General features: G+C 29.2%; 1 long non-coding RNA gene across 2 annotated transcripts; it reads right to left on the reverse strand.

Annotated features, from left to right (window-relative positions):
• Window positions 1-2,046: 2,046 nt before the first annotated feature.
• Window positions 2,047-4,624, reverse strand: LOC111906852 (uncharacterized). Of its 2 annotated transcripts, XR_006191364.2 has the most exons (6): window positions 4,093-4,624; window positions 3,620-3,956; window positions 3,478-3,543; window positions 3,095-3,368; window positions 2,837-2,989; window positions 2,047-2,770 (listed from the first exon to the last, which is right to left on the reverse strand). It is a non-coding gene; the product is annotated as an uncharacterized LOC111906852 (long non-coding RNA). The 2 variants fall into 2 exon arrangements; XR_002855357.3 differs by having other exon boundaries at window positions 2,047-2,989; window positions 4,093-4,622.
• Between the last annotated feature and the right edge of the window lie 6,038 nt (window positions 4,625-10,662).

Raw genomic sequence — 10,662 nt, forward strand, 5'->3', positions numbered from 1 at the left:
TTCACCCTAGAACCGGGCCGGACTTTGTGCAGATCTACTCTTTGCTCTGTGGGCTGTGGCAATGCCACCTTTTTTAAGATCATTTCAATGCTTAAAAAGTACAAGGTTAGCTCAATACCACTCAAATGACACGTGGAGTTGTGGAACAGTTTTTGGACTAAAATTGTGAAAATTGGTTTGCTGGATTCCTTCAGATTTGGACTACACAACTGAGTTTGTGCGGAATTTCTATATTTTATTTTTTTAAACAATAAGTGCAACTTACTTTTAATTTTTAATTTCAAGTATGTTTCAAATGAGACTTAAACCAATGATTTTAAAAAGAAAGGAGTTAGGCTATAAATTTTATGATAAATTTCATCATAGAATTTATGCAAGTAATGGATTTCAATGAAATCCCAATAAATCCTCGTTTATAAAATACTTAAGGTACAACAATCGGCCTAAATACCTCTTCATCCTCACAAGTCACCACTCACAAGGCGTTTTAGCAAGTGATTCACATAAACGTAGACAGCTTTCAAGGTTTGGCAAACCAAAAGTTTCAAAAGCTAAATGAGGGGTTATTCATTTTTCAAATACGGAACATGGAACTTTTCATATTTATTTAACTTGGATTTAAATGTAAAATTCACATCATTCCATGATATTTGTTATGAGTATGGTTTCCTTAAGGAGTAGCATATGCATATCATATTCGACCATGAATAATAATCTGATCATATATTGATTTGCATAGCCTTTTACATTGAATTCAAATTTTGATTCAAAAAAGTAACATAAATGTGCATATACAATAAGAGAACACGTTGTGATGTGATTCTTTGTAATTATTATCATTATATTACAAAGTAAAATATATCATAACTAACATGAAAAACACGTGTGCAAGAAAAATTAAGGAGACATCCATAAATTAAATATTCATAATGCATTGAACTTTATGGCATAACCAGGTTTGTGTTTCTATCGTATTTTTCTCTCCTTACGCAAGTAGAAAATGTAAAATCATGCCACATCTTGATATCCTTGCACATTTTAGATGAAAATATATTATGTTTTTTTTTTTTCTGAAAGTCACTAAAACATGGAGTTTTCTTTCACAAAGAGGGATTTGATGTTGTACAATGGCATGTTAGAGTAAGAAATAATAAATTGATATAATGTTATGTTTATTATGTTAATAATATGATTGATAATAATGTTATGTTTATCATGTTCAAGTCATGAATTGATATAATGTTATGTTTATTATGTTAATAATATAATTGATAATAATGTTATGTTTATCATGTTCATGTCATGAATCGTTGAGGAAGTTATGAATTTCACTAATAAGTTTGTGTATATTTGTTCATCAATTCTATTGATTCTAGGTATTCATATTACGCAAATTTCAAAACAATGAAAAATTTGGATAGCCAAAAAGGATATGTACGAGTCAATTTCTTTTTCATTCTTTTTTTTACAGTTAGTATATAGTATCTCGAGTGGAATTAGATAAAAACTATAGTTGATATGAAAAACCTTAAAACCGATTTTTTAGGGCCGAAAAATAATAAATTGTACACGGACTCCAAAATGTCGAGGCTGACCCTGTCATATCATCATTCTATTTTTCATATAATATTATCATGTTTTTATTCCTATAATAGATTGAAGTTTACAAAGTTCAATTTAAAATACTTTTAAAAAAATTAGTTATTACAAAGCCTAATCAATGACATTTATCAAAAAAATTCACTTTTTCTTGTTGGATAAAAATTAAATTTCATATCAATCAAAATTTTAGAGTATCATGACATTATAATTGAATTTAAATCATTAATATTTAGTCTAATATTTGTGATGGATGCTCTTATAATCATTATAGTTATATTACATGAAAAAGGAAACATATGTTTAAGAAAAAGGAAAAGATTTTAAGTGATAAAGCAATTTAGTTTGGAAAAATTATAGGAAATAATAATAATAATAATAATAATAATAATAATAATAATAACTAGAAAGGTGACCCCCGCGTTGCGGGGGTCGGAAGGTGTCGCATTTGTGTGGAAATATAGTACATTGTTTTAATTGGTAGCTACAATAAAGTATGTTGCTATTGTCTATGTTTCGCCCATTAACAAATACACAAATATGTTGTAGTATGCTATAATATAATGACCCCTTTGTGTTACAAAGTAAATAGCATGTGCGGCAGCAACAACCTGTTAAAAAAAAAGTAAAGTATTACCTCCCAAATATTAAATAAAGCAGTGGCTAATGCTAGGTTATGCCCAATACGAAGACCCTATAAAACACACATAACCAGTATAAAAATATGGACAATGTTTCAATACAATTCTCTAAAAATCGGTTGAGTATTAGTAATCGTATACCTACAAATCAACATTACACAAACTTTCAGTAATGAATCAAGTAGTTCTTAGCAATCACATCAGCTTCACAAAGAAGGACAACGCTCGGAATATGAAGACCTTGGATTATATCATATGTGTTCTCAATGCATGCCTCTTATTAACCGAAGAAATTTAAGTGCATAAAATATTATTTTTTTGCATTCAATTTAAATTCATTTGTAAATCAACCCCATCTAAACCCTACATGAAAAGGGTAACATATTATGTAATATGTTGGTGGATGATGTCATCATTAGCTTTCACATTACAAGTTTTCTTCCTATTGGAGCATTGTCCTCCAAACACAAAGTGAGGGAAAACTTATCTAAAACTCTTCATTTTCTATTTTCCTTCCTCCATAGTCCACCCTACATTACCAAAAGTTAACAACTCAATCAAAATTATATTAAGAAAAGCCAATAAACAAAACAAACCATTGCACTGGTGGCACGAATTTCTTCTACATTTGCTTAGAGATAACAGTGGAAAGTATTCATGTCATGTAAATGTGGGACACGATAATCAGTCCCTGCCATAATAAAATTTGCAGAAGGATGAGAAGATACACACCAAATGTTGTGAGTGTCCTGTAAAAATTCAAAGAATGAGAAATAAAAAAAAAAGATATGTAGCAAATTTAAATAATCTTTTTGTAATGAATTATGATAAGATAATAAATAAACCTAGATTACCCTGGATGCTTGTTTGCAACTGTCTTGGGAAAGTCAGAAAACTTGCATTGTGTTTAAAAGGTTGTTGGGGCACCATTGTTGTCTGTTGCTAAATGTGGTTGCTCTACTTTTGTTGGACCAAAATTACAATTCTACCCTTCAAAGAACTGTTGGGTAGCTTCAATAACATCATGTGTCTCTTTGTTTGCATTCTGATAATTCAAATATTGTATGAAATTAGTACATATCCATCATGTCCACCAATCGTATCTTCAGCATCTCGAGGATCTTCAAACTGAAATGAAAAAAAGGCATGATGTGATGATGAAATCATGAAAATAAATGGTTGAATAATCTTCTTAAAAAGAATGAAATAAAATCGGTTAATGGGATATGTAGTTTACCTCTACAAAGGCAAAATCAAGGGGTTTAGGAGGAATTTACAGGTCCATTTCAACAATGGGTCCATACTGTATGCAATATAAAAAATGGAAATATCTTAGTTTTAGAGTAAACAATATATTACAAAGAGATATCAGATTTAACCTTGCAGAAACAATCTTCAATTTCTCTTTCACAAAATGGGTCGATGAAATTAAATTCTCGTCCTCGCTAGAGACTCCTGTGGCAGAACCCTATATCCACCGCAGTTATCATCAGCATCAAAATCATCGTTGTCACTGTATCTCCTCCGATTCTGCATGTAATCCTGTTTCTGATATAGTTGAGTATCAAAATCATCGTTGTCACTGTATCTCCTCCGATTCTATTGTCAAAACCGGTAGACACAACAACTACAAACACCATAAACATCACATACGCGCATAGGAACTGATATTCTTTAAGACTAACATAACCACCGCAACCATCACCGGCGCTGAAGCTGATAAGAAGTGCAAGTTCGAATTTCAGAAAAAAAAAAGTAGAGAAGGTAGGAGAAAAGCATACTTGGTAGAAAAAGAAAGAGTCGATCGAAGCAGCTCAAATCGAGTGCTCCCTGCAACTAATGAAGTACTAACCTTCAATCAATTTGACCCCTGCACAGTAATAAACTTCAAAATAAACTTTTGATGGAGATTATAAGCAGTGAGATTGTTTCTTCCTGCTTCCTTGTCGGTCAATTCCAACGTCTACACCTCAGTCATTCTTTTCCACTCGCTAACAACACATACCTGGTGGCGTAACCGTATTCATTGATTCACGATTCAAAGTGGAGATGGACACACACACGATGGAAATCGGTTTATGGTTTTTGTTGGGAACCACCGGTCACCGCTCGTTTCGTCGTTTTACACCAACAGTAGGAACAACATCAGGTGGAGCCGGTAAATGGGGTGACGGTGGTTCATTGTAAGGAAGAGGAGCCAACTTTTTCTTAAATAGAGAAGGGTAAGGAAGAGAAGTCGAAGGATTGTCTCCAATATTTCCAAGACATAGTTTGAAAACCGGAATATAGAGCAGATAAGAAAAAATCGATAGATCGTCGGTGGCGAAAACGGAGCATCATTATTATGGACACGTATCTAAGCAGTGGAAAATAGAAGGCGTACACGTATGTAAGCGGTGGAAAACAGACGACATGAGATGAGAGGAGTGAAGCATGTGTACCGCATACCAAAAAACCTTTTTTCAATAAAGAGACAAAAAAAACCCCCGAAAAGAAAACATTGTTCCTATAAGAACAACAAATTAATGTAATTATATAATTTCGAGGGTGCCTGAAACACAAAATCTGGATATTGACACAGAATACCTAAATATAGTTGAGGAACCACTTTTGCCAAAACAACCGTCAGTTCACTATTCGTTTTCTTCATAACTTTAATATATATATATATATATATATATATATATATATATATATATATATATATGGTTAGGTTATTTTGTTTTTACTAACTATTGTGTGCCAGAATGCATAGATCTGGACCAACGGATGGAATTAATCAATGACCATGATTTGAGAGTGTATGATATTACAGTGGGATAGCATGTACCATATAATCACACAATTTTTAACAAAAGGGTATTTTGGACAATTAACTACAATTATAAAAGGAAATTTTCGGATTTTTAGGGATAATTAATTCTCATAATTTTAAATATCTGAATTTTTTTAATTAATTCAATTTTAATTATAACATAATTTGTAATTATAACCGATTTTATTCTATCAGAATATTTTTTTGTTAGAATGATGCTCTTTCAGAATTCTATTCTATTAGAATATTATTAAAGAATAACAAAATTCTTGAATCCGTGGTTGAAAAATAAGAACATTCTAATATATTTTTATACATTAAAACTTAAATACAAATTCATACATATTCTTACAGACTAAAAGTCTTATACATTTTAATATAATTATATATATTTTTTAAAAGAATATCAACAAAAATGAATAAAATTCTTAAAAAATAACAACATTCTTAAATTGTAGGTATGATCAAACTTTATTCATTCTTCAAGTTGTTCCTATTAGGTCTTCAACGCAATCTTTTCAACAATTCCTATCATAAATACAACAAAAAATAATAATGGTTAAAAACATGTTACTTACATTTAACTATCACTTTATATATTCTGGTAGAATACATAGAATATGACAGAATACATATAATACATTCTGACAGAATATATCTATTAGAATTCAACAGTAAAATTCTATTAGAATGCACACTTATCAACTAAAAATCTATTATAATGCAATAATAAAATTCTATTAGAATGCAACAATAAAATTCTATTGGAATGCAACAATAGAATTCTATTAGAATGCATTATCAACGTATAAATGCTGGTGGTTCGATCTTGGTGTGGGGTGCTGCTGCTGTTCTAGTGGTGTCGGAATAAGAAGAGGAGAAAGGTTTTCGGGGCAGAAGGAGGTTTGAAAGGCTTCTTAAGAACATCTTTTCTTTCTGTCACTGAAAGAACTCGAGGAAGTAGATATTGCCTTTTAACAACAAGATTTCCTCCAACATCAAAACATGAATTCATGTCAGGTGATAAGTTTGGATAACGCGGTGAAGTGCAAACAAACAATTGATCATTCCATCCATCCCCCAAATAAAAATACAAAATAACTCAATAAACCCACACACACACGCCTCTGTATTCTAAATTTCGTTTAAATTATGTAACCCGAATGCCAAAAGAAGAAAAGAATAAGAAAATAAGAGAACTACGAACAACCAATCGAACTACCAACATGTGTACCTCAAAAGAGCATCAAAGTTCTACGATTTTTGATTGTGCACATCTGGTTGTGCGGCGGTGTTTCCTTCACAATTTTCATCACTGCCACATCTACATAATTCATCACTGTCATCTTCAGACTCGTCGCAAATGAAATCTTGGCTCGAATCGCTGGTTTCAGAGACAGATAAAACTTCTTCGTCGTCTTCTTCCATAAACCTAGGGTTCTTATTTCAGAGTTCAGACTATGATTGTTCATCCTCCCGGTGAAAAAGAAGAAGCGTATGAAATATAAGAGAGGATAAGAAAAGGAGAAAGGTTTTCGGGGCCTGTAAACAAAGAACAAAATGATGGTGGTGGTGCACGATGATTTTAAGAGAAACAGGGAGAGTCGACTTTGGGCTAGGGTTAGAAAATGAAGACGTCGAATAAAGGGATCTGTTTCGTGATATTGTAGTGTTTATTAACAGAATTTCCATATTTAAAGGGTATTAATGATTTTAATTATTTACCATATTTATCATAATTAAGATTACTATTATACCCTTTTATGATTTATTATTGAATTTATTTTTTCTTAATTCTGATTGGTTGTTGGAGGCACACAATACTTGTCAAAAACATTTGAACATAACTATATATATATATATATATATATATATATATATATATATATATATATATATATATATATATATATATAGGGTTAGGTTCAAATGTTTTCACTATCTATTGTGTGCATGTATAATTGATTCTGGACCAATCATTTTAGTTATTTTAAGAAAGTAATTAATACATATTAGATGTTGAAGATATAATGGATATTAATTACATCTTCAGCATTTAATATGCATTAATTACTTTCTTAAAATAACTAAAATGATTGGTCTAGATTCAATCATACATGCACACAATAGATAGTAAAAACATTTGAACCTAACTCTCTCTCTCTCTCTCTCTCTCTATATATATATATATATATATATATATATATATATATATATATATATATATATATATATATATATATATATATATATATATATATATATATATATATATATAATAGTAAATTTTGTTTCTTTTACCTACCAAACGAGCAATATGTATATGAAATTCTCCTTAGGCAAAGCGGTGTGGAAGGCATTTTTGTTGGCGGCATCCGATGTGGTGGGGTTTTGATGGCGGCAAATACCCCTTGTTGGCGGCAAAATTGGACGGCGATGTTGGGCAGCAAATATTTTTCGATGGAATATGATGTGTTTCCCTCTCAATTAGCCGCCAGAGGTCTAATAAACAAAATTATATATATATATATATATATATATATATATATATATATATATATATATATATATATATATATATATATACTAGTTTATAATCCGTGATAACCACGGTTATAAAATTTATTAAACTTTCGTATTAAAAAATCAAAATTATTAATCAATTATTTTAAATAAATTATTACTTAAGAGATATTTTTTTAGTTATATAAAACTATAATCGCTGATTTAAATAAATACGTGAAGTTATATCATTTTATAATTTATATTTATTTTATTTTATTTTATTTTTTAATCTAATGTTATTAATTTAATATAATTAAAGGGAGAAATTTTAAAATTTGAAATTTAAAATAAAGAATCAATTATTAATTTAACAAAATTAAAGTAGGAAATTTAAAATTTGAAATTTGAAATGAATAATTAATAGGTTGACAAGTAGCAATTAATGAGGGTTCTAATTGAATTACACTTGTCAATACGTGATTAAATCTATTATTTTATTAGAATAGGGATATATATATATATATATATATATATATATATATATATATATATATATATATATATATATATATATATATATAATAGGTTATAACCTGTGTATCACACGGTACTGCAAAATAAAACAACTTTAAAATTTAATTGACATAATAATAAATAGTAACAAATTTTGCAATTTTTTTATAAACTTAGATATTTTATCTTGAAACTGTTTAATTTTTAATTTAAATCAATTTGGGGTGAACCATTTTCACCGTAAGAATAAAGTTACAATCCATTTTGACCATTTCCATCGCAATTCACAGTTTCATTTAATAACTACACTAAGGGGAATACGACATTTTTATATATGAAGAATAAGAAAAGCACAAAATAAAATACAAACACAATTTACTATAATCCACTAATGCTTATCATAAATTAGTCCACATTTTTTTATCTTTTATATTTATGCCAAATCTCATGTAGCATCCTGCACACATTGAAACAGATTACAAATACATATGCCTTAAAAATAAAAAATAATAATTCTTTGAGACACACGAAGTATTCTTAAAAAAAAAAAAAAAAAAAAAAAAAAAAAAAAAAAAAAAAAAAAACTATAGTAAAATGCCTTAAAAACAAATTTAGAAAAGTAATTAAGATGTCATACAAACAAATTAATAAAAATATAATGCTATAAAAAACAAATAAACAATTTTTAATCAGACATTTTCTGACAGCCACTAAAAGAGAGATCAACTTTTTAGTAGTTATCACTTGAAAATAGGATGCTATAAAAAAATAAAACAATAATATTAAATATGTTGCTATTTTTGAACTGTTTTCTTTAAAAGAGAGTGATTTTTTTAGATGTTATCACTCTTAGTTTTTCCTTGAACTCAACCCTACCCCAACTTCAATAACTTCACGAGACCTTTCTACATGCACAATAAATATTAAAATGGTGATGCCACCAATATAAGATGATATTTTTTTTTTTCACGCAACAATTCTCTTTTTCAACCTGTTGTATGTGATAGTAATCTTGATGAAATAAATCATATTTTAACTCTAACCAACTCAAAGTAAACTGAAAACATTATGTAAGTGACTTATAATCCTTCACATCAATTAAAATGCTTGCATACCCTCATTATTAGTATGTTGATATGAGCAACTTAGGTTTTCACCTGATAACAACAATTTAAAAGTCATTTTCATCCCATTTTGGTAAATCTTTTTCAAAACGATAAAGACAAAATCATAGATATACGACTCAATGTTATTAGTTAAAAACAAATAATTAATAATATGGCTTTAAAAGAACATATATGTACCTTATAAGGATCACGCCTTAAGAAATCAGTTAGGGTAGCTGGCTGCTACACTCAATTGATACACATAGACGCCATACACCGGAAGAATCTAAATGGACTAAAAAAAAGATTTTAGAAAGATAATAAAATAATAAAAATAATAAAAAACTACAAAGTACTAAAATTGTATTAGTTGTGCGAGGCAATGATGGATGTATCATCAAGTTCTTATTATCCTTTGTTAGTGACACAACCACAAATGTTAATCAGGTAATGATCAACATAGAAAGCTGAAATGGATTATATAGGTGTTCACGATTCCAATTTTTCTGAAAGAAAATTAGTTCTTATAAATGAGTTATTTTTAGTTGCAAGAAAAATACATGCTCTTTTTTAACCATATGATGGTTTGCATAAATGCAAAAGCATTCAAATATCAAACAAAAGTTTTACAGGTCTCAACCTTCACACCAGATTTCAAATTTATTGAGTAAAGAAGTAACACACATACACATATACACGCACACACATAAACATACATTGAAGTGTAACAATCTTTCATATGAAAAAGAACTTCTCACATGCATTTTATCGAACACATAGAATGCAACATCATCAAGTTTTCCATCACCAAATCATGTACAAGAGAATTCTGAATATTATAAGATTATCACAATCAAATACCACACACATATACATACAGTAATGACCAATAAACTGATGAAGAAGAGAAATGGTAACAGATAAAAACACCGAAATCGTGACAATCGGAGGAATAATAATAATTGTATTCATATGTAAATTTAAATGTGGAATCAAACTTCTTCCATTCAGTTTCCAACCAATAACTTGTGAATATATTTTTTTATATGAAAATTAGACACATGTCATCGAATATTGTCATTACTGAAAAAAGTCTCAAAAATAAAAACCCAAAGTATTGGCTCTAGCTCCACAAAACCGCAAAATTAGAACTACATAGAAAAAAAAATCAAAATCAACATATCATGAAATACCTTGCATCAGGAACCTTTATCGGGAGCCCATTGTGAATCAAAGTCTTAATAATCAATTTTACCTTCAAAAGTCTTTAAAGAGAACACATAACTCGGTGAAAGAAGATGAAATAACTCAATGTTGTATCAAGAATGACAACTTCCTCTCAAATTGAAAAAAAAAAATTAACTAATTAATCAATGACAGATGAAGAATTATATGTGATTTGGTTTTCAAAAATCAAAAGAGATTGAGCGAAGGGGATAACCGATGGAGTCAATAAATGGTGCCTGATTAAAAGGGATAATTA

Source organism: Lactuca sativa, chromosome 4 (genome assembly GCF_002870075.4).
Source record: "Lactuca sativa cultivar Salinas chromosome 4, Lsat_Salinas_v11, whole genome shotgun sequence".
In the NCBI taxonomy this organism is placed as follows: Eukaryota; Viridiplantae; Streptophyta; class Magnoliopsida; order Asterales; family Asteraceae; genus Lactuca; species Lactuca sativa.